This window comes from Narcine bancroftii, chromosome 6 (assembly GCF_036971445.1).
Source record: "Narcine bancroftii isolate sNarBan1 chromosome 6, sNarBan1.hap1, whole genome shotgun sequence".
In the NCBI taxonomy this organism is placed as follows: Eukaryota; Metazoa; Chordata; class Chondrichthyes; order Torpediniformes; family Narcinidae; genus Narcine; species Narcine bancroftii.
In genome coordinates, this window is record NC_091474.1 from 176756694 (window position 1) to 176781378 (window position 24685).

Genomic DNA, 24685 nt, shown 5'->3' on the forward strand with positions numbered 1-24685 from the left:
TTGTCAGGTCTTCAGGAGTTGAGTTACCGGGAAAGATTAAACATGTTAGGAGTGGAGAAGAATGAGGGGAGATTTGATAGAGGTTTACAAAATTATGAGGGGTATAGACAGAGTAAATGCGAGTAGGCTCTTTCCACTTAGACATGGCTTTAGGGTGAAAGGGGAAAGGTATAGGGTGAACATTAGGGGGAACTTCTTCACTTAGAGAGTGGTGGGAGTACAAATTGCCATCTAACTTGGTAAATGTGGGCTCTTATGTTTTATGAATAAATTGGATAGATACATGGATTGGAAAGGTCTGGTGGGTTATGGACTGGGTGCAGGTCAGTAGGACTAGCGGAACGATGTTTCGACACAGACTAGAATAGCTGAATGGGCTGTTCTCTGTATTGTAGTGTTCTATGTTTCTATTCTTCTTTTAACTTTGAAAAACAGTTGGCTATCAAAATTTTGATTTTAAAATTCACATCCTTCTTTTCATGGTTTCATCTTCCTTATCTCTGTAATCTCCAAAGGAACATAAAAACGTAAAGAATAGGAGCAAGAATCAGCCATCTGTCCCATTGAGCCTGTTCTACCATTCAATAAGTTCACAGCTGATTGGGCTGCAGATCCAGCTCTGTCTGTTTTAACCCTTAATTCCCTTATTCTTCAGAAATATATCTCTCTCTGCTTTAAATACATTTAATTAGGCAGAGTCTACTGCTTCCTTGGGCAGAGAAATCTACAGATTCACTACTTTCTGGGAGAAGCAGTTCAATTTTACCTCTATCTTAATTCATCTCCCCTGAATCTTGAGGATATGTGCCCTAGCACTCACCAATGGAAGCAACCTTCCTGCTTCTATCATTTCTTTCATAATTTTATATGACTCTAAAATATCACCTCATCCTTCTAAACTCCAATGAATAATGTCCCAGTTTACACAGTCTCTCCTCATATGATGACCTGATAAACCTCCTCTGTATCACTATATCTGTAGCAGGCCAATATACCCCTTCTCAAGTATGAGCTGAGATCTCCAGACAGTACTATAGGTGCAGCCTTATCAGTAATCTGTACAGTTACAGCTGACCCCTCTGCTGGATCCTTCTAAGGTTGCCAAGTGTCTGTAATTCTGGCCTCTCTATCATCCCCAAATTTAATCGTTTTACCATTAGTGGCCATACTTTCAGGTGTTAAGATCACAGGTTGCATTCTTAAATTTCATTGCCTCATCACCACTTTCTCTCTTGATGGTCCTTAAAACAAGCTACTTATCAAAACTTTTGTCACTTACTGATAATGTTTGTTGCTTAACAGTGCTGAGAAGTTCTGTTTAACTGGAAAATTTCGTTGTTCTGCTCATAGTAAAACGAGCAGACAAATTTATTTATGCGCAGACAGAAGCTGTAAAATGAGAAAACCATCAAATTATTAAATTACTGATTTCACAAGCATTAAACAATAGAGTGTTGAAATATCCTTTCTGAAGAAACTAGATAGGATGGCTTGTTTTCTTTGGAGTGGAGATGATTGATTTATATTGATGGACAAACTATGAGAAGTGTTTGATAGGGTACACAGCAGTAAATTTATCCCCATAGCAGAGGTCTATGTAACCAGAAGCATAGATTTAGGGTCAGAGGCTTAGAGGGGCTATAAAGAAGATTTTATTCATCCAGAGAGTGGTTTGGGTTTACAATTCACTAAGTGGGAGGGGACAGAGACACCAGCTCTCACAACTTTTAACAAGTATTCAGACAAGCATAGAAGGCTTTGGATCAAATGTAAACAAATGTGATTTGTATGGATTGTATTTGAAGGTCAACATGGTCAGGGTCTGCTTCTGTGCGATATGACTCAATTTTTATTTTACCTTTGAATCATTTGCAAGATTTGTAAATGGAAACAAGTTTATTTAATGCAATGATTCACAGGGATGATGTTAGGTGTCTCGTGGAGATGAGAATCAGTTTCTTTCATTGCATTTCTGTGGGTTCTAAAATGCCCAATGAGCTTCTGGGTTCACAGACTTGCCAGACGTGGACTGGAGATGTTTGATGGGTTGGATGGGTGGATTGTTTTTATTGCTGTGTGTGGCAGTTTAAGCAGTCATGGGTCAGGGATCCCCATGAATCAATGAGGATGTCATGTTTGCTTCAGAGGTTTTAGAAACGCTACCAAAGCTATTTCTTCTGTTGTAGAAATTGCTCTGGGTTCATCTCTGCTTAAAGCAATATGCTTTTTTCATAAGAATCTGATATGAATGATCTGCACCCAACACCCTACAAACACCACAAGAGCTGGTTGATCAAGTACTTCTATACAGGGAATGTTGGACACAATGAGGACCCTGACATTGGTTTGCTTATCCTGTCAGCTGATTTGAAGGATTTAGCAGAGAAAGTAATAGTGCTGCTTCTCCAGTGCTTTTAAGGGCTTATTACATGATGTCCATCTCTCTGATGAAAACAAGAGGATTGGGATCACCGCTACTCAATGGACCATGAGCTTTGGTTTCAAGCCATTCTTTTCCCTCAGGCTGCCATACCAAAGATGCACTGCAGGCAGTGTTCAATTTTATCATCATTCGCAGCCCTCTGACACGTGGCTCCCAGGATATGGGATGTGGCTCGCATTAGCTGTCACAGATTTTGGCTGTTGTGGTGTTTATGATAGGGAATGCTGGTAGTATTGAGCATTAGGGATAGATTGATGAAATATCTTTTTGGTATTTTTCTGATGTTTAGCATAAAGCCTTCTTCAAATTCAAAGAAGGGTCAATAATATTATTTCACCTTCCAATAATACACAAATGTGAACTTTGGAAGATTCATGGATGGCACAGAAATTCATGACTCAAGATGATGATTTATTGCCCAGGTTAATCACACATAGTGTTTCAAGTGAATGAGAAAATGTTTTATTGTTAAAAAAAAAATCATGAGTGTTACTGCAAAAACATTGCCTGAAGAATTCCAAAATCCTACTTCCAGTGAGATGCTTCAACCTGGTTAAGTGTGTACTGAGTATTTGGTGCATCCCTCAGATTGATAATAATTCATTGAAATATTATGAAACCAAGTGGAAGGTACACTACAGAAACTGAAGATGCTGGAAAACTGGAGAGACATTCAAAATGCTGGAGGAACTCGGCTGGTCAGGCAGCAGCCATGATGAAGGGTTTAGGCCCAAAATGTGACCTTTTTATTGCTATCCATGACTATTGCCTGACTATCTGTTACAATTCGTGACATCAAAATTATTGAATTCAACTGCTGGAAACATAGTGTAAAAATGCTGCAGACTAAATTACATTATTGGTCTGATGGGACATCAGACGTTTTGACCTGATTAGTTGATTCAATTGAGACAGACTTAGGATTATCATGTCTGTCTTCTGCTCTCTATATATCAGTACAAGATTAATTGCTGTTGTTCCCAAAAAGACTGCAGGATTGCATATAATAATCTTTCATTTACACTTGAGAACTACTAAGAATTTAAAAAATGTTAGTTATTTCAACAGAAATTGACTGGACATTTTTAAACCTGATTTGCAGGGAAGTGAATAACTACTAAAGCCTATATTGTTTGCAACAGACAAGGAATAATAGATTCAGGTTGTTGATAGACTGAGGATTCTTGAATTCAAACAGTTTTGCTAAGTCTGTGCACAGAATATGATTGCTATTTCATTAAACCAAGTTCAACTGTCTAGCTTGGAAAGGAGTTCAAAAATCTATTATGTTCAGTGTTCTTATGCTATAAATATGATTAAAGATCTTCTCCTAAACATTATTTGGGAGTTTTTTTAGGGATGGGTTTCACATATGTGCTCTGACTCTACAGGGTCTTGCTGGGATAATATTCTGTAAGTGCCTACTGCATTTGGTATATTACCAAATGGTCATTCACATACCATTCCATGCAGTCTTGGCTATTTTTATGGCAAATATCATGGGCAGGTTAAATCCTCTACCCTCTAGACACATTCACTCTTTATAACATTCACTGGAGTGGATTGTTCTTTTGACTCTGTGCAGCAGGAACTCTGGCCATTGGCCCAGCATTAATTTACAAATGCTTTGGCATTATGACATGGTCTACTGGAATTTATTTTTTCTGGCTTAAAATTAAAGCTTGCAAGCTGTTGGAAGACTACCGAAAAATGTAAAATTATATTCCAAAGCAAGTTAACGTGTTCAGGAGTCGTGAGGGAAAGAGCATTTCAGCCTTATAAGAGGGAAATGCTTGAAAATATGTAATGTTTCTCACTTGCAAAACCTGAATAAAGCATTGTTGCTACTGTATATTGACAGCAACTGGCATTCACTTATCAGCTTAGTTAGTTACAGATTTTGTATATTGGAGCAGTTAATTTTGCACTTACAGATTTTGTATATTGGAGCAGTTAATTTTGCCACTTAATACCTTTTTGAGATTTAATTTTGCTTTTCTCGGAATGCTTACACACAATTCTTTAACAACCTAACTGTGTAAGAATGGCTATGTGCAGTATTTTCTGCCTTGCCTTACCTCTTTGTGATACACGGGGATACTACTCAACGGTTAATGGATGACTGCGGCAAGACGACTTTAGCACTGTCCTTGTATTATACTATCATAATATATCTCAACTACGTTTGAGAGACTTGTTGAATGTTTAAACTTCCATCCTCATATGCAGCTGTAATACCATGTGAGATCAGTTCAAATTAACAGCTGCTCTTAATAAAGAGCATGCTATAAATCATGTTAAAATTGCATCCTGTAACTATTTCAACAAGAATTGTTTCAAATCATTTTATCCACAAGGCACGCCAGAACAAAAGAAAATGTTCCATTTGTCCCAGTGTCGCAAAACTGCAAACACATTCTTTTTAACTAACTTGAAAATTTGCAACAAAATATCACAGGGACATTGGTAGTGAAGACATCTTTGTTAAATATTACTCATTGTAGAATAATGAGATCTAAATTTGAAACAGTAGTAATCACAAGGATCTTTTAATGGAATTTCCTGCAGATGGCTTATAAAATTATAGCATTAACCTCTAGCCTTCGAACCAATAACTGTGAATGTAGCCACATTAATTGAGATAACATTTGAGTTTGGATTTTGCAGAAAGATCATCAATACTAAACATTTACTAGTTGAGTATTTCCAGCATTTATTAAGACCATAAAACCAAAGAGCTAGGAGCTGAAATATATTGAGCCCATCAAGTCTTCCCCACCCTTTAATCTTGAGTTGATCCATTTTCCAACTCAGTCCCACTGCCCAGCCTTCTCCCCATAGTCTTTGATGACCTGGCCAATCAAGAACATATCAATCTTTTCCTTTAATACACCCAATAACAACCGCCTGTGGCCACAAACATATTTACCACCCTCTGGCTAAAGGTATTCCTTCGCATTTCTGTTATTGGTAGTAATCAATAAAACCTGCAGATGCTGGAATCTAGTACAGCACACAAAAGTGCTGGAGAAATTCAACAGGTCATGCAGCAACTATGGTAATTAAAAGGCAGTTGACATTATTTTTTGTAACATAGAAAGAGTTGGGTTTTATTCAGCTCGGGCCTGAAACATCGCTGTCATTTATTTCCTATGGTGCTACATAAACTGCTGACTTTCCCCAGTACTTTTGAGTACTTCTCCAGCATTTATCATTTGTTAAAAATTTCTGATGTTCAGACTCCTTGCACTTTGCTCTGGTTAAAGAGGGTGTTGGGTGAAGACGAGGAATCAGGGGAATATTGAGACATTAATATATGAACAAAAGGGTCTTTATGCAAAAAATAATATCAATAATAATCATCTGATTAAAAAGTCAAGATTAATTTATAAATCCGATTGAACTGATTTGCTCATGTAACTTAACAGTCATAACATAGTATAATTCCTGTTTTAATATAAAGTATGTATTTGTTTTCCATAAAATACATAAAATAGAAAGATGGTTCCATGCTCTATCAGTTGACAACATATGTTTTAAATGCCACAAAATGATTGCTTAGTGCATTATCACCTGAAAATAACAGTTTTTGAAAATTATGAATGCAAGAAATGTTTGGTGTGAAATATTTGTTGAGTTTTGTTGAAAATCAGTGATGATAGTGTGGAACAAGCTACCAGCTGAAGTGGAGAATGTGGGCTCAATTTTGACATACAAGAAAAATTTGGATACTTTCATTAATGGGAAGGGTATGGAGGGCTATAGTCCAGGTGCAAGTAATTTGGATGAGGCGGAATAATAGTTTGGCAAGGAATAGATGGGCCAAAAGGCCTGTTATTGTGCTGGAATGTCCTATGGTTCAATATTCTCTTCACTATTTCAAATCTACAGCTTTTTTTTTCAGAATTACATATCAATTACTCACTGCTTCTTAAAGTAAGCTATGAGAAACTGAAAGGAATTTAGCTGCATTCATGGAGAGAAGAAGACAGTCAACATTTTGGGTCGGGATCCTATCTCATAAGGTGAGGATAGCAAGCATATAAAGGGGTGGTGAATGGTTAGGGAGGGACCAAGCGGTAACAGGATACTGGATAGATAAAGGTGGGAGAGGTGATGTGGGAAGACAGGCTGGGAAGGAACTTACAATTCGATGCAGTGGCTGGTGGCAGTGTAAGAGAACTTCACAGAAATCCCATCAGAGAGGAAGGAGAAAAACTTCTTCAAACTAGCCATAACTTGATGAGAATTCACAGTTGAGTAGTAAATTAGGGAAGCACAAACAAGTTCTGGCACTGGGATCTTGAGCAAATATGGAGAAAGTCAACAACTCAGCAGGTCACGTAGCATCTGCAGAGCTAGATGGTCAGTCAATGTTTTGGATGGGGACACTTTTTTGAGACTAAGCTAGAAAGGGAAGATGGAAAGCATTAAAATGGAAGAGAAAAATAGCTGGGTTTGGCCCAAGAGGTAACAGGACACTGGACAAATGGAGAGGTGGAGTGGAGAGATAGCTTGGAGAGGAAAGCACAGGGAGGGATAGCAGCGTGAGAGAACTTGACAGAAATGCTTCCAAAACTTATCTAAACTGGATAAAACAGGAGAGAGAGAGAGCTCTAGTGCGCAGACGATGTGCCAGAGAATGTATTCTGCATTAAGAAAACACAGTTTTGCAGCCCGGTGACAGGCCCTTCGGCTCAATTCTTCCAAGCTGACCAAGTTGTCCACTTAAGTTAATCCCACTTGCCTGTGTTTGGCCCATATTCCTCTAAACCCTTTCTATCCATAAATATGTCTAATTTCTTTTCAAATAATGCAATTGTACCTCCTCTACCACTTCCTCAGGCAGTAAATTCCACATATTTACCACCCTCCATGTGAAAAAAATGTTCCTCCTTTTAAATCCTTCTCCTATCATCACCTAATTTTAGAGTTCCCTATTTTGAGAGTAAATATTAAGGTCTATTTACCTCATAAATTCCACTTGTGATTTTATAAAGATTTATAAAGGCGGCCTGGTTTGTGTAGAGGTTAGCGTAATGCTATTACAGCACTGGTGACCCAGGTTTGAATGCGGCACTGTCTGTAAGGTGTTTGCATGTTTTCTCCTTGACCTGCTTAGGTTTTCCCAGATGCTTTGGTTTCCTCCCACCATCCAAAATGTACGTAGATGGTAGGTTAATTGGGTGGCATAGATTTCAATGGTCGGACAGGCTTCTACTGTGCTATATTGTTAACATTTAAAAAAAAGTTCCAGTCTTTTCTGCCCCCTTTCTAGCTTCATGCTCTGTAGCTGGGTGACCAGAATAAGGCAAAATACTTCAAGTGAGGTCTCACCAACATCTTGTATAGATGGAACATGCACTCTGTTCCTGTACTCATTGCCTTGACCAATGAAGGCAAATGTGGAAAAAATCTTCTTAACCAACCTGTCTACCTGTGTCACCATTTTCAAGGAGCTAGGTATCCATATCCCAAGGCATCTCTGCTCTACCAATACTTTCTAGGGCCTTAACATTTACTACGTAAATACTGCCCTGTTTAAACCTACAAACATGCAATGCTTTTCATATACAGGTATCTGAGTTAAATTCCATCAGATTCCTTAGTATATTTTCCCAATTCCTCTAAATCCTGTTGTAACCTCAGTTAACCTTCTTCATGTCCACTATGACACTGTGTCATTTGTAAACTTACTGGCTATGTAACCACTTTGTCAGCAGTTTGTTAACATAAAGGCCTGTGTCAACAGTACACAACTGGTCACAGGCCTCCAATTTGAGTTACAAATTTCCATTGTTACCCTCTAACTTTTACCATCAAACCAACCCTGAATCCAAATGGCCAGCTCATCTTGGATTCCATGGAATCTGACTTTCCGGATTAACCAACTGTGCGGAATTAGTGTCCAGAAGAAATGGCAAATGCAGGTATAATCGCACCAATTAGAATTTCTTGAAAAAAATATGGGCTAAATGCAAACATATGAAACTAGCTTAAGAAGACAACTGGGTCACCATGGACAAATTGGATCAAAAGGCCTATTTCTGTGCCAAAAAACTCTGAATCTCCATGGGACTTTGTCAAAAGACTTGCGAAATGCAAGTAGCCAATGCCTATCTTCATCAATACTCCTCATCACATCTTCAAAAAACTCAAATTAGTGAGATGATTTCTCACGCATAAAGCCATGTTGACTACTCCTAATCTGTCCTATCTTTCTGAACCCCCTCTCATAACTTTCCCTCCACTGATGTTTGACTCACTGACCCATAGTTCTCTGACTCATCTTTTCAGCCCTTCTTAAATAAAGGCACAACATTAACATCTACTTGTCTTCTGGTATCTCACGCATGGCTAAAGGTGGTGCAAATATTTGGTCCAGGGTCCCTGAAAAATTTTCCTTAGCTTCTCAAGTCATGCATTTGACCTTGCCCCAGGGAGTTACCTACCTTTTGGTATCTCCTTTTGTAATGAAATGGATATGTTCTAAGACATAACTGTTCATTTCCTTTAATTCCTTATTATCCTTAATCATCTCCATGTGAAATACAGATGCAAGATATTAATTTAAGATCTTTCTCATTTCTTGTGGTTCCACACAGAGACAATCACATTGATCCTTAAGGAAGCATTCTCTCTATAGTTGCACTATTGCTCTTGATATACCTGTGGAATCATATAGGATTCTCCTTTACCTGAACTGTCAAAGCCATCTTGCATCTCGCTTTTGGACCTCCAAATGCTAACTTGTGAAATCCTGCATCTCTTATTCTTCAAAAGCCTCACCTAAAGCCAGATGTCTTTACCTGGCATGCGCCTCCATCTTCCCTGAACAAGAGATTCAATATCCATCGTCAACTAAGTTTCCCTCCTCCTGCCAGCCTTGCCCTTCACTCTAACAGGAAGTTGCTATCTCTGAAGTCTCACTAACTCCCTCCTAAAAGCCTCCCATTTAATGAATATTTATTTACATGCAAACAGCCTCTCCCAATCTACCTTTGAGAATTCATGCTTGATGTCATTGAAATTATCCTTGCCTGAATTTAGGATGTGATAATACAGATTCTATCACCAATGTGTGATTGTAGTGTAGGATGACTGTGATTGGCTGAGAGCGTAGCCACACCTACTGACAGATCTTAAAGGATTGCTCCTAGCCAGACCAAGTCATTCTGGACTGGTCGACCTACTTGTGATATGCTCCAGTCTTTTAATTAATAAAAGCCTTGGTTTGGATCAACAAGTCTTTGGTTCTTTTGATGTGCTCTACACCCTATTTTTTCCATAACTATTTAAAACTAGGAATTATCGTCAATATTTCCAAAGTGCTCCCTCATTGATACTTCAATCATTTGCCATGCCTCATTTCACAAATGGAGGTCCAATGTGCCCCATTCTCTTGGAGGGCTCTCTACATATTGGCTTGAGAAAATTTTGCTGGACTCTCTTAACAAATTCCTCCCCATCTAAACTGTTTGCACTTTGATCATTCCAATCAATGTGAGGAAAGTTGAAATCTCCAACTTGCTTTCATTTTTATATCTATCTGTGATCTCTCTACATACTTGCTCCTCTGACCAGTGGCATAGCTGGGTGGGTGGCAGGGAGGGGGTGCCCTGGACACATCCTTTGGAGGTGGACCCTTTTTGAGTTGTGTGCTCACTGCTCGGTCTCCTGTGGTGCACTGGTTGGCCGCCAGCACATCGCAGGACTCCTGTGATGCACTTTCACTGATGGCCCACTGGTGCATCGCGGGACTCCTTTGGTGTGCTTGTATTGGTGGCCCACTGGCGGGTCACAGGAGTCCTGTGATGCACTTGCACTGATGGACCTCCGGTGTGTTGCGAGATTCCTGTGGTATATTGGTGGCTCACCAATGAATCACAGGAGTCCTGTGGTGTGCTTATGCTGGTGGCCCACCGATGTATTGTGAGACTCCTGTGATGAGCTTCCACTGGTGGCCCACTGGTGCATCGCGGGGTGCTGGGCAGTGAGCACACAGTTCGGTGGGGGGGGGGGGGGCACCACTTTTGGGGATGTGCTCAGGAGAAGTGGTCTTGCTGCTGGCATCTGGGGAGGAATAGCTCTGAAGTTATTTATTTTTCTTTGGCTTTCAAAATTATAATAAGTTAGTGATAAAAGGTATAAGTGCAATAAAAATAATATAGTGTTGGAAGTGTGGGCAGAACATCAAATTATAGGCTACCCACGAATTTTGTTTACAAGCAAAAACACCAGCATGGAGTAACAAATTTAGTTAAGATTTTATTCTATACTTTGAACTACATTATTTTCGGTAACTAACCTCTTGTGCTCACGTTAATTTCCTTTGTGTGCTGTTTGCAAGAAATGTGTACGTGTGCACACACAGGGAACAGTGGTTGTGGTGCCTTTTTTATGTGCTCGCTCCCCCTAACATTAGAACCTGGCTACGTCCTTGCCTCTGAACCATCTCCAACACTAGCACGTCCTTCTTTAATCATGGGGCTCAAAACTGCTTGCATTACTTAAATGTGATCTAACCAATGCCTTGTAAAACCTCAGCAGTACAACCTTGCTTTTATATTCTAGTCCTCTCAGAATGAATGCTAGTATTGCATTTGCCTTCTTTACTACCGACTCACCCTAAGTTAACTTTTAGGGAATCTTGCACCACAACTCCTAAGTCCATTTGGACCCCTGCTTTCTGAATTCTCTTCCCATTTGAAAATAATCTATGCATAGCCAGTGGGTGGGGATGCCAAAAAGTCGTGAGGCAAATGAGAAGGTTGAGGCAAATATCTGAGCAGGTTCAGTAGTTAGCACAGGCAGGGGCAAGATGGGGAGGAACAGAGGTCTGACAGAGTTAGTACATCTATTTTAATACAAGAAGCCTAATGGGTAAGGCAGACAAACTCAGGGTATGTATTGGTGCATTACAGAACATGGTTGAGGGAGGGGAAGAACTGAAATCTAAATGTTCCATGTTACAGATGATACAAGGAGAGGGTGACCACTTTGATGAGATTACATTACTTTCCCCTCAATCTTGAGTTGAAGAGGATTTCATTGAAACTGACTGAATATTGAAAGGGCTGGATAGAGTGGACAGGTAGAAGATGTTTCCAGTAGGGTCCCAAGGGTAGAGTCTCAGAATAAAAGGACATCTCTTTAAAACAGAGATGAGGAGAATTTTTTTTTTCCGCCAGAAGGAGGTGAAACTGTGGAATTTTCTGCAACAAAACAGCTATGGAGGCCAAGTCATTGGGTATATTTAAAGCTGTGGTGTATAGGTTTTTGACTATTGTAGAGCACGTCAAAAGAATCAAAGGCTTGTTGATCCAAACCAAGGCTTTTATTAACTAGAAGACTGGAACGTATCATATGTAGGTCGACCATTCCAGAATGATCTGGTCTGGCTAGGAGCAACCCTTTAAGACCTGCCAGTAGGCATGGCTACGCTCTCAGCCAATCACAATCATCCTACTCTACAATCTATACATATACACATTGGTGATAGAATCTGTACTATCACAGCTAGTGAGGGTGTTAACTGTTACAGGAGAAAGCAGAAAAATGGGATTGAGAAAAAATTTATACAGGCATGATTTGAATTTCAGACATGATGGCCTAATTCTGCTGCTATTTCTTATGGTCTTAAAGTCTACATGTCAGGTCACTCCTCAGAGAAATTATATCAGCCATATTAACTGTTACAGGAGAAAGTTATCCCATTTACCAGCCCTAGATCCACAGAATAATATGCATATATTTGTTTCTGGAGTGCCTGCTTTGAACAGCTACTAAATATTGAAGTGAGATGATTTACAAGGAGTGTTAGAGAAATATTGGATGGAATTTCAGTGAATGGGAAAGGATGGTTGGAGGACAGGTGGAATTACAAATGAATATGGATGGAGAAAGATAGTGAACATTGAAGAGAATAAATTAGGGCCATGGGTAGTTGGATCACTGATCGGCAACATAGAGTTGAAGGTCTTCCTGATTATTGCTCAGTATCTGGGATGAGGGTGTAGATGATGGAAGAGAGATCATTGGTGCGGTTGGCAATATCTGAGGAAATGTTTGGGTGTCTGGGGAGAATTGATAATAATGAAGAAGGCTCAACCTGGAGATGGATAAAATCCAGTTTGATTAGTAGAAAACATAAAACAAAGCAAGCCTCAATCCTGCAGTGTGGGTTTTGCTGCGATGTGCAAGGCCCACAATCTTTGCAGGTCATGTATCATTCAAGAAACAGAAAAAATAAAGCTTTGGAGACTATTTGTTGTGCTTGTAGATGGCCTGTGGCCATTGTGCACAGTTATCTCACACATATGGAAGACCTGCTTTGTACACTTGAGCTTAACCCTTAATCATAAACTATCCTAGAGCCACCATTGAAATATCACTTTTTAAAAAACTGCCACTATGAATATTTATTTATCTCTCTTTTTATATTATCTGTCCCATGGCATCGTAGTTAATTAATTTATGCTTTTTAAGAGATTGGCTTACTTAATACCCAATACTTCCACTACATAATAAGAAATGCAGAAATCTTTCCTTGTTTAACTATATGGAAGAGAAATGCTATCAAGGGTTATATTAGATTGGGTAATTGTAAAGTTCCCTTATATGCTCATTAAAACCTTTGATAAGGCAGTGTTACATTATCCTTTATGTAGAGGAAAAGTTTGCATTTCTGCAATGCACAGAGATGTAGAGTGATTTGCAGTTGAGAAAACAGAAATTTGATTTTATGTAGCATTTCAGAGAGATTTATGCAGCGGAGCCTATAATTCCAAAAATGAATAGAAGCATATTTTATTGTTGGAAATATTTCCTGTTTTAGATATCACTTCTTAAGCCAGTAAAATAACATTGAGAGCTTATCCCTGAGACTACTGTTCCAAAGTGGTTGTTTTAACTACTCAGAAAAGATGACCTTCGATTTTCAAAATACAATATCTCTCCCTTCTGTAGCAAGAGCCACAGGAGTCGGAGGTGAAGGTTTGTGTGCTAGCAGCAATAAAAAAGACCAATGCCTGTCTGTATTCTGGGAAATATCCTAATTTAAATTACATTTGGACCTAAGTTGGCTTGGTAAGCATTGTAACCACAGGTTTCAAGCATGTTGTGTGCTGAGTGGATATTTTGTTTTGAATGATGCCACATACATCAACCAGAGAAAGGTGCAAATGTGCATGTCCATAACACAGATAAAGAATGCACCAGCAACATCTTACATGAAATTTCTTGGCAGAGCTTGGAGTCAATTTGGGTCAGCCATGCAGTGTGGGGGTTGTACACACACACACACACACACACACACACACACACACACACACACACACACACACACACACACACACACACACACACACACACACACACACACACACACACACACACACACACACACACACACACACCATAACAAAATTTTAGGTAAGTTAAATAATCTCAGCCATGACCAATTATTTGATTTCATGTTGCAATCATCTCCGTCTTTAATTCTTAGGCCATCAGGAGAGCTTCTTTTTGGGTGGAAATATTGTAATAGAATGCTTGATTAAAATATCAGTTTTCAGAGGTTTCGAATGCATATTCAGAATGTATTGACAAATTATGTGAACATTAGGTTAGGATAATTTAAATATATTTAAAAGTAGATCTTATATTTTTATGAATATTTGGATGAGAGTGGGGTTTGCATGTCAATGAGTAACCTGATTTTGGAATATAAAAACTGGGGGGTAACATCAAAAACAATGACTTTAAATTGGTGAAGAATGTATACATTTGTGCCAAAATTCCAAATTCTCTATTAGTGGAATATGCTAATCGGAAGAATGAAACATCTGTGAAGAAAATATCAGGAAGCTACTCACTCATTCTTTGGTAAAACAATATGTGCTTTAGCGAGGCTTTTTGATAAGGCACAGGATCCCGGGTAAGCTGATCAATTGGATACAGATTTGGCTTGATGGTGGGAGGCATTTCAGTTTGGAGGACTATTATCAGTGTGGTGTTGCAGGGATCGATGCTGAGTCCACTGTGGTTGGTCATCACTATTAACAATGGATGATAATCCATTGGACAGAATAGATGCAGATGGGATGTTTCCAATGATGGGAAAATCCAGAACCCGGGGCCATGGTTTGAGGATAATAGGCAAACCATTTAGGACCGAGATGAGGAGGAATTTCTTTACCCAGAGGGTGGTGAATCTGTGAAATTCATTGCCACAGAGGGCAGTAGAGGCAGGTTCATTAAATATATTTAAGAGGGAATTAGATATATTTCTTCAGTATAAGGGTATTAAGGGTTACGGAGAGAAGGCGGGGACGGGGTACTGAACTTTAAGATCAGCCATGATCTCGTTGAATGGCGGAGCAGGCTCGAAGGGTCGAATGACCTACTCCCGCTCCTATCTTCTATCCTCTATAATGTAGTTAGCATGGTTAATGTTTACGAATGATACCAAAATTGGTGGTGTAGCGGACAGTGAAGAAGGTTTTCTAAGATTACAATAGGATCCAGATGAACTGGGAAAGTGGACTAAGGAATGGTGGATAGAATTTAACTCGGAGAAGTGTAAGGGTTTGCCCTTTGTTAAAGCAGCCAGGTCTTGCACAGTGAATGGAGAGTGTTATTGAACAGTTTTGGCATACTGATATAGAGTTCTATGAAAGTGGTGACATAGGTAGAGAAGGTGTTTAGCATGCTTGCCTTCGTCATTCAAGGCATTAGGTACAGGAGCAAGGACATCATGTTACGACTGTACATATTGTGTTCTAGGTTTGGCTGTGAAATTTATTTTGGGAAATATTCAACCATGGATGGTCGAGACAAAAAAAATAGTGATATCTTTGGTTAGAATTTGGATTAATATTTAAGGAAAGAAATGGTATCCAGACAAGTTGGAAGGAGATCTAAGGACTGAAAGGTCATTCAGACAACGTTAGATGCAAATTGGAAAGAGAGCTGTATGCACTAAAGGCTCTCACATAAACCAAATGGATTGAATGGCCTGTTTCAGTTCAGTAAATTGTAATCTATAATCCATCAATTTTGGAAAGGACAACTAATATTTTGTGCTGACTTATTATTGATTTTCATGGTAAATTATTGTTATTCTGTATGTTGAAAGCATGGCATGATTAGCATAGAGGACAACAAGGTTAGTGTACAGGGTGGCATGGTTAGTGTGGCAGTTAGTGCAATGTTGCTACAGCATGAGTAATCAGGACTGAGATTTGAATCCTGTGGTGTCTATAAGGAATTTGTACATTCTCCCTGTGCATTTTCCCCGGGGACTCGGGTTTCCTACGACCATTCGAAATGTACACCAGGGGTTGTAAGTTAATTGTGTGGCACAGACTCGTGGACTGAAATGGCCTGTTACCACGCTGTATTCCTAAATTTAAATTTAATACAAATTAAAAATATGAATGTATAGCTAGTGGAAAGATATTGTTAAGATGGAAAGTGTGCATAGAAAATTCACGAGAATGGTACAGGAATTGCAAGGTTGAGACTTTTCTCTCTGGAGGGTAGGAGTCTAAGGCTAGATATAATAGAAGTTTATAAAATCATGAGGGACATGGATAATGTCAATATCATAGTCTTTCTTCAGGGCCAGAGAATGTAAAACTGGAGGGCATAGATTTAAGATGAGAGGGGAAAGATTTAAATAGAATCCACAGAGGGTGGTGGGCGTATGGAAGTGAGAGAAACAAAGACTTTATCATTCTATATCTCTCAATTAAATTGAGAGATATAGCAGGGTTTAGAGGAATATTGACTGCACACAGAGGAAACTGGGACCAGGGCCTGTCTCTCTGCTGCAGAACTGTCGAGACTCCATGAGTCCATAATGACTTTTGAGGTAGAAAGGGAAACCTGATTGTGGTTTACCAATTAAAGTTTTCAACATACCAAATAATAATTTACCCTGTAAATCAATAATAAGTCAGCTCTAAAAATGAGTTGTCCTTTCCAAAATTGATGGATTATAGATTACAATTTACCATACTGAAACAGGACATTCAATCCATTTGGTTTATGTTAGTGCCTTTAGTGCATACAGATCTCCTTCCAATTTGCATCTAAAATTGTCCAAATACCCTTTCATTCCTTAAATACTATTTTAAATTCCAACCAAAGGAATCAGTACTTTTTTTTAGTTTCAAGTATCTAATTCTGCCATGCAAACTGTCTGGTGAAGATAATGCTCATCCCTATCTTCTGTGGAAGGAGAATATCTTGGAGTGACACTTGACAGCCAAAATCCTTCTTTGGCCATCTGTGGCAGAAGTAATACAGGACAATTTAATCCATAGACGGTCCCAGGCGATGTATACTGGATTAGCCATTAAGCAAAATAAGCACATGCTAAGGGGAGAGTTTTTTTTTCCAGTGCTGGATTTAACCATGGTGTTGAACTAGGGCCTTCACAAAAAGGGGGCCTCTACAATAAATGTAAAAAATATATATATATATATACAAATTATATAGTTGCGGGGTCTGGGCTGGAAGAAAACAGATTTTTTAATCTATTATTTCTCATTCAACACTTATTGAGTGTTAATGTACTGTCAGTTAGACAATGGAAGGGTCGAGGGGGAAACATCTTTGGGCTCTGCTTAGGGCATCGGTGTTCTTTAATCTGGTCCTGGGTGAGACAAACATTAAACTGCTGATGAAGAGCATCAACTCTGAGAAATATGCACTTCAGTCTGCTCAAAACTTATTAGTCTACCAATGCAAAGAGATGTTTGCAGTGAATACTGTTACTGGCACATGCTGAGGGATGCTTGCCGCAAACATTACAAAGACATGTGGGGATAGACCAATGCCTAGGATCTTACTGCCACTGGACAATGTATAAAAGCCTTTCAAATAATTCACAGGTGCATTATTAAAAGATAAGTCGTGTTTTTCCTTGCAAGAAAATATATTGAATTGATGGTATAATGAATGTTGAGAAAGATGATTGTGCCTTTGGTTTATAAAATGAATAAAGTATATTTTTGGACTAATGAGAAAATCATCATAATTCAAACATGGGGAATCCGGGCCTACTGCTTTTGCACTTGCTTTTTTTACTGAATACTATAATTCCAGTTTACTTAGTAAGCTTCTGTACAAAAATCACTGAAAAGTAGCAGGTTGGCTGTGAAGTCTGCCCTAAAGTTGATCTCTCTCAATGGGACATGGTACCGCTGAATATTGCCCTGGAACGATGTTGTGGCACAGAGAGGTTGTACAAACCTGTAGTCATGTGAAATTGCCTCTCTGAACCCCAATTAACTGCACGGTTTCAATAAACCCTTACAAGTGTTGCTTGCTGCAAGAAACAAAGCTTTTTTAAAGTGAATGGCATGTTTTCCTGACTGAAGAGAGATCTAAGAAGGGACTGAATGTGACAAAGGTGATGTAGCCTCTAAAGTCAATTAAATTAATTTGAATTGCTTTTTGTTATACATATTGAGAGACAGTGAAGAACTTTAATTTGCATGATATCCAGAAAGAAGGTATTAAAATAAAACATAAGAGATTCGTATTGGCTTATGCTAAAGGGAAAAGTTCAGTTAAACAGTGCAAGGCATCATCTTATGAGAGGTCCATTCAAGAGTCTGGTAACAGAGGAAATAAACTGTCCTTAAAATTGAAAGTGTATGTTTTGATGCTCATGTATCTTCTTCTGTCTGAAAGGAAGGTTGGAAGAGTGTGTGGCCAGGGTGACAACTCAAGCCCTTTACTGTCTGTGAATGTGATGACCCAGCTCAAAGAATAGGACATGAATTTCTCCTGAATTTTATGGATTAATTTGTGTCTATTTACATAATCAGATTTCATTCTCCTGACATCGAGCCCCTTGTCAATGTTAGAAACCTTTGATAACTCACTTCTGAATTTTATTTTCCCAACTAAATAACCACAGTCCACACAAATTTTTCTAAAACAAAAAAAATTGTTGGAGGAAATCAACGGCTTGAACAGCAACTCAGGGATGTGGGGGGTGTGGGGGGTGTGGGGGGAAGGGAGGGGAGGGTAATTGTCAATGTTTTGGGTTAAAATCTTCATCAGGCCTGAGAGGGGTGAGAGGGGAAAGAGTCAAGGGCTAGTAGGTGATAAGTGAACTGAGGAGGGACAAAGGATGATTCACAAATGCAGTGAAACCCCTGGTATCCAGCATGTAATAGGATTAGTAGATGCCGGATGAGTATATTTTCTGTTTGTTTGAGATTGCATGTTGGCCAACTAATGGCGAAGCACACCAAATTTAAACTTAAACGGGTGAGAGAAAGAGGGAGGGTTGAATTGGAGACAGTGATAGGTGGAATCAGTTAAAGAAATAAAAGGTAGATGGAGAAGGGAGGCTGAACACAGAGGCAGCTGCTGGAGGAAGATCAGTGGGAAAACAAAAGTGCTGGATTCAGACAGGTAAGGAAAGTGATAAAGGGAGCCCTTAGATGAGAGGTAAAGAACAGGTGGAACTAGGTGGGAAGTAGGTGGATAGAATCTGTGGTGGGAACTGAAAATGGGATGGTGAGGGGCTAGAGGAGGTGTATAGGATAGAGGGGATATTGGGAGGACCAGAGGTGAATTAGAAAAAGAGAGGGGAACAAAAAGGTTGCCTGTGGGCTGCAGAGGGCCAAGGGAGAATATGAAGGTTCCACTAGTTTGCATTGGGCCTGATCCTGGCAGTGGAGTAGGTTGCTGATGGACTAGGTGGTGAGAGAATGGGAAAGGGAGTTGAAATAGAATCCAGTTGTGAGTTCAGGATGACTCTTACAGGCAGAGCTCAGGTGATCTGCATATTGGTTGCCTCGTCTGTGCATGGTCTCACTGATGAAGAGGTCACATTAGCTTCAAGGGCAAAAGTCGAGGTTGGAGGAGCTGCAGTTGAATTTGTGCCCCAACAGAAGTGAAGTTTAGCTTCCTGGATGGTGGTGAGGAAGGAGGTATGGGATCAAGTGTTAAACATCTTGCAGTTGCAGCAGAAAATGCCAGGGGCCAAGTTGGGGAAGGTGGGGAGTGATGTGCCAATCAGGGAATCATGATCCCTCTGGAAGACAGAGGTGGGTGGGACATGGCAAGTAGTGGGATTCCTTTTCACCCATAGATGCTCCTTGACCTACAGAGTTCCTCCATCAGTTTGTTTTCTTGGTGCAGATTCAAGCATCTTTAGTTATATGTGCTTCCAAACTTTCCAGAAAGTTGCATTCTCTTAGGCAACTTCTCAGGGTTATGGATTACCATTCTCTAATTATTAGTTCAGGCAGCAGCTAAAGCAAAGGAATTGACTTGCATTTTGCAAGGATCATGTGGGATTGTTTTTTCATGATAACTGTTCCCTAAATATTCAATTTGTTTTAAATGAATCAAAATAAAAAAAGATATGACAGAATAGTTTAATACTCTGCCATTGAAACAAAATCAAATTTATTTATTTTATAACCTCCAACATGAATGTTGCATCTTGCTCTATGGCACAGGTTTTCTTTCAAATGCACTTCTAACAATTCCATTTGTCATACGTTGCAAACACAGAACACCCAATTCCACAAAACCTTAGTGGAGTTTTAAATGTCATGGTGAACTTTCTATACAATTTTCAAGTGTAAACCAGGACAGTGAATTTCTGATTGCATACGAACTGTCGTAGTATACCTGAGAGTGCAATATCATGTTCATTAAATACGACTAGAAAGATTACACTATTTTATCATTCCTACCAACATTGCACCATTCCAAATAGATTCAGCCTTTCAAAAGCTGCCTTATTCCCAACAGTATTTTTTCCACATTACAGTAAATTTTGATGATGGCCATTCTGAAGATGTAAGCTTTGGTGATTGAAAAGACATGAAGGCGATCTGAGTAACTTTTGCAATTAGCTTCTTAATTATTTAGTTATCATTTAGAGCACTGCAATGTTTGAGGTATATTCTTGGAAAGGTTCATGTGCTGGAGTAGGGAGAGGCTTCCTGCCAACCATTCAAAGATGGAAATATTCCCCCTTTGTACCTTGACAAGTATATCACATAGAAAACAGATTTCTGCAAGTATTTGCAGAAATGAGAAACATTTACTTGAAATTTAATTTTATATATTTTTTTGTAAATGCTTAAGAAGGTGAGAACTTTAATTTATTTGGTTGAAACATAAAAGTCTGCAGAAGCTGTGATAGTAGTGAAAACGCAAAAGTACTGGAGGAATTCAACAGGCCACACACTGTCCATGGGAGGCAAAGATATGTAACTAACAGTTTGGCTTCAAGTCCTTTTTCGAGACATACACCTGAGTAAAGGCTGGGAAAAAGGATAGATAGGGCAGGGGGAGGAACACAGGCCAACATGCAAAAATCTATAATTGGAGATGGCTGGGAGGACAGGAGAAGAAAGGTAAGAATTGATTGGGAGATGAGTTGGCCATTTAAATGCAGAGCTAGAGCAAAGGAGACAGAGGGAAAAGGAAAGGGAGAGAGAGAGAGAGTGAGAGAGAGAGAGAGAGAGAGAGAGAGAGAGAGAGAGGGAAAGGGGAGGGGTATTGAGTGGGGAGGGGGTGGGGTTGGCCACGAATGGCATGACACTAGAAACTCAAGCAAGTTTCTACAGAGGTGTGTTAGAAGGTGTGCTGACTGGCTGCATTAGAGTCTGGTATGGGGACACCCCTGAATGTAAAGCCCTCCAGAAGGAAGTAGACACAACCCAGGACATCACAGGCAAAACCTTCCCCACTATCGAAAACATCTAAAGGGAATGCTTTCATCAAGGATCCACCTGTACTCACTGCTGCAATCAGGAATGAGGTAGAGGTGCCACAAGACTTGTACCACCAGGTTCTACCATCAGTCTTCTTTTCTCATCAATAAACTTAATCAGAGACTCATATAAGGAATCTTGTGAAATTTGTTGATTTTTAAAATTCTCTCTGTATTTCACAGTCAGTTTTATTTACATTCAATATCTGTTGACAGTTCTTTATTTGTTTGCATAGTTTTTTTGCACAACCTTTAAGTGATAATTCTGGCTCTCCTACAGGAAAAAAGAATCTCAGGGTTGGATGTGATGTCATGTATACACTCTGACAATAAATCTGAAATCTGAAAATATCAATACACAATATTTATTTGTTCTCCCTTATCAGTTCCTCCTGCTACATCCTCAAATGACAAAAATTATAGGGAGAAGGCAGGAGAATGGGGTTGTGAGGAAAAATACATCAACCATAATTTGAATGTTGGAGCAGACTTGATGGGGGTGAATGGCCTAATTTTGCTTCAACATCTAATAGTGCTATGGACTTGTTAATATGCCTGGCTTTCCTTTCATAAACCTATGATGGTTCTGTCTAATCCTGTTATTTGTTCAGTGGACTGTTACCATATATTGTGTAATAGATTATCATTTTATGTACTAATTGTGCTAACCCTTCTGTAGTTACCTATCTTCTCCCCTCTCTCTCTTTTTATCTATCTATCTATCTATCTATCTATCTATCTATCTATCTATCTATCTATCTATCTATCTATCTATCTATCTATCTATCTATCTATCTATCTATCTATCTATCTATCTATCTATCTACCTCTTTCCCTGTCTTTCTTTTTTAAAATATTCATATCAAACAAATGTTTTGATAAGTTCTTTAATATTTGGAATGATATTGGCACTGTCCAGTTTACATTGATGTTGATGTCAATAAAAGAGAAATTATGGATGAATGCTAGGAAATATTCAACAATTCTTCCAATTGCATTGTTTTGTTTTAAACTAATTTAAGCTCAGTTTAACATCCCAAATCCTGAATTTTCAACAGTACAGTAAATACAACATATTGTTTGTATTAGTCTGAGTTTTTAGTGCAGATCTGATATTGTCCTCCCTTCAAGCACATTCATATCAAATGATTGAAGTCATTATTTTGACCAAAAATCACAAGGAAAATCCATACTTTTCTAATACTATGTTTATGTGGCTGCTTAAACCCTTTGAGCAAATATCTTGAGAAGTTAATTGAGTGTATTGGAAATGGTGAGCTCTTGTAGTGAGATTCAACTTGGAAATAAAATTTATGACAACCCATTATAGTTAATAAACTAATTTTTATATCTATGGCACTGAACCAAATGATTTCTGCCTAAATTTCCTGTCTATTACCCTTTGCTTAATATGTACTAAATCGGCATTACAGGAATGATGACCAACACAGTTAGTGTAATGGCCAGCAACCCAGGTTTGAATCTGGTGCTGTCCTTAATAACTTTGTACATTTTCCTCGTGTCCTCTAGGTGCTTTGGCTTCCTCTCATGTTCCAAAGATGTATGGGTTTAGTAAGTTAATTGGTCACATGGTGTATTTGGCAGTGTGGGCTTGCTAAATTAAAATTAAAATTAAAATTAAAGATTTTCTTGGATTCCTTGGAAATTCTTTGGTTTGTACATTCATGGAAATTTCTGCAGCTCCATCACAATCTCCAATTATGATACTTTAACCAACTAATATTAAAATTGTAATAAAAATAGGAAGTGAAAGTTATTTTTTCTGAAATGGTTCTCTGGTCTACTTTCCATTAATACCTTAACATTTTCTGGTTTAATTTCAGATTCCAAGTATCAGCAACTGTTTTCTTGTGTACTAATGTCAAAGTTGATCTGGCATGAAAATCTATATTCAAAAGAACATCCAAAGTTATTTTATTCCAATATCTTGATAAGTGGGTTTCACTTCACCTCTTCCTTTAATGTTCATCTAGAGTTCACAGAGAAACACTGAGCCCTAATATTATGTTAACGGTTTCTCCAAAATATGTTTTTGGCTAACAAGGGAGATCTGAGAGTGTGTCAAATCCAAAGAAGGAGCTTATAAATTAGCCAAAAAGAATAATATCCCTGATGATTGGGAGAAATTCAGAGTTCTGCAGAGGACAAAAGGATTAATTAGGAAAGGTAAAAGGGATTATGAGAGAAAGCTGGCAGGGATCATAAACAATTATTGTAAAAGCTTTTATAGATACATTAAGAGAAAGAGGTTAGTTAAGACAAATGTGGGTCCGTTGCAGACAGAAACGGGTGAGTTGTTCATGGGGAACAAGGGTATGGCAGACGCTTTGAATGACTATTTTAGTTCTGTCTTCACCAAGGAAGACATAACTAATCACAGGAAATTATTGAGGATCGTGGATCTATTGTGACAGAGGGACTAAAGGAAACAATTGTAAATCGAGAAGTTGTATTAGTTAAATTGCAGGGATTAAAGGCAGATAAATCCCCAGGGCCGGATAGTCTGAATCCGAGAGTGCTGAAGGAAGTAGCTCAGGAAATAGTGGATGCGTTGGTGATAATGTTTCAAACCTCTTTGGATATTGGATTAGTTCCTGAGGATTGGAGGGTGGCCAACGTAACCCCACTCTTTAAGAAGGGAGGGAGAGAGAAATTGGGAAACTACAGACCAGTTAGCTTGACATCGGCAGTAGGGAAGGTGCTAGAATCGGTTATTAAAGATGCACGCAGTACATTTGGAAAGTAGTGGTATCATCGCACAGAGTCAGCATGGTTTTGTGAAAGGGAAATCATGTCTGATGAATCTAATAGAGTTTTTTGAGGATGTAACCAGTAGAGTGGATAGGGGAGAACCAGTGGATGTAGTATATCTGAACTTTAGTAAGGTGTTTGATAAGGTTTCACACAGAAGACTAGCGTATAAACTTAAAGAGCACAGTATAGGAGGTATGGTATTAAGGTGGACAGAGAATTGGTTGAGGGACAGGAAACAAAGAGTGGGAATAAATGGGTTCTTTTCAGAATGGCAGCCAGTGACTAGTTGGGTACCACAGGGCTCAGTGCTGGGGCCACAGTTGTTTACGATTTAAAATCAATGACTTAGATGTGGGAATAGATAGCAGTATCTCAAAATTTGCAGACAATATGAAGTTGGGTGGCAGGTTTAGCTGTGTGGAGGATGCTAAGAGAATGCAGGGTGATTTGGACAAGTTAGGTGAGTGGGCAGATACAGTTTAATGTGGATAAATGCAAGGTTATCAACTTTGGAGGCAAGAACAGGAAAGAGGATTATTATTTAAATGGTATCTGTTTAGGAAAAGGGGAGATGCAGCGAGACTTGGTTGTTGTTGTGCATCAGTCATTGAAAGGAGGGGTGCAGGTGCAGCAGGCGGTGAGGAGGGCGAATGGTATGTTGCCATTCATAGCGAGAGGATTTGAGTACAGGAGTAGGGAGATCCTGC

General features: G+C 39.0%; 1 long non-coding RNA gene across 2 annotated transcripts in view; it reads right to left on the minus strand.

Moving 5' to 3' along the window:
• LOC138736784 (uncharacterized) overlaps positions 1 to 24685 on the minus strand; it is a 47972-nt gene that overhangs the window by 9806 nt on the left and 13481 nt on the right. Inside the window, exons 1-2 of one of the 2 annotated variants that reach the window (XR_011340564.1) lie at positions 4522 to 4604; positions 1280 to 1389 (exon numbers count right to left, since the gene is read on the minus strand). This is a non-coding gene — a long non-coding RNA (uncharacterized lncRNA). Of the gene's footprint in view, positions 1 to 1279; positions 1390 to 4521; positions 4605 to 24685 lie in introns of those variants that run through there. The other variant, XR_011340565.1, reaches the window with a different exon arrangement.